The sequence below is a fragment of the Arachis duranensis genome, chromosome 4, assembly GCF_000817695.3.
Source record: "Arachis duranensis cultivar V14167 chromosome 4, aradu.V14167.gnm2.J7QH, whole genome shotgun sequence".
Lineage (NCBI taxonomy): Eukaryota > Viridiplantae > Streptophyta > Magnoliopsida > Fabales > Fabaceae > Arachis > Arachis duranensis.
This window is the reverse complement of record NC_029775.3, coordinates 23,240,948-23,241,839: the sequence shown is the minus strand read 5'-3', so window position 1 is coordinate 23,241,839 and position 892 is coordinate 23,240,948. Positions and strand designations below refer to the sequence as shown.

Here is an 892-nt window from a genome sequence, read left to right as displayed (position 1 = left end):
GGTTCATACATAAACCCAACCTCTGGGAATTGTGGTAGCAGCATTCAGAAACCACCCATTCAGGCCAACAATTTTGAACTCAAACCACAGCTAATATCACTGGTGGAGGATCATTGTTCATTTGGTGGTAGTGCTAATGAAGATCCAAACCAACATCTCACAAAATTTCTGAGAATTTGCGACACTGTGAAGTCCAATGGAGTCCAGGAAGATGCTTATAAACTGCTCTTGTTCCCATTTTCACTTAGGGACAAGGCAGCTAAGTGGCTGGAATCATTCCCAAGGGGGAGCCTAACAACCTGGGATGAGGTGGAAAGCAAGTTTCTGGCACATTTTTACCCCCCACAAAAGGTCAATAGGCTTCGATCTGAGGTTCAGACTTTTAGACAACAAGAGGGTGAAACTCTTTACGAGGCATGGGAGAGGTTCAAGGATTTGACAAGGAAATGCCCACCAGACATGTTCCATGACTGGGTGCAATTGCATATTTTCTATGATGGACTTTCTTATGAATCAAGGAAGGCTGTAGACCATTCATCAGGAGGTTCATTGAACAGGAAAAAGACTGTGGAAGAAGCCATTGAAGTGATTGAGACAGTGGCTGAGAATGAGTACTACTATGCTTCAGAGAGACACAATACTAAGGGAGTCATGGAGTTGAACCATGTTGACACAATTTTAGCCCAAAACAAGGTGTTTGCCAAGCAACTAGCAGAGCTCACCAGGAATTTAAAGACAAAACAAGTGGCTGCAATACACACACAAGATCAAGAGGAAGTAAGCACTGAAGGAGGTGATTGGGAAGAGGCCAACTATGTGGGAAATCAACAAAGGCAGCCATATGATCCACATTCCAACACTTACAACCCAAGTTGGAAAAACCACCCAAACT

The 892-nt window shown here is 43.6% G+C and overlaps 1 non-coding gene across 1 annotated transcript; it reads right to left on the bottom strand.

Annotated features, from left to right (window-relative positions):
• Nucleotides 1-357: 357 nt before the first annotated feature.
• Nucleotides 358-461, bottom strand: LOC127747294 (small nucleolar RNA R71). Its single transcript, XR_008009094.1, has one exon. It is a non-coding gene; the product is annotated as a small nucleolar RNA R71 (small nucleolar RNA).
• Between the last annotated feature and the right edge of the window lie 431 nt (nt 462-892).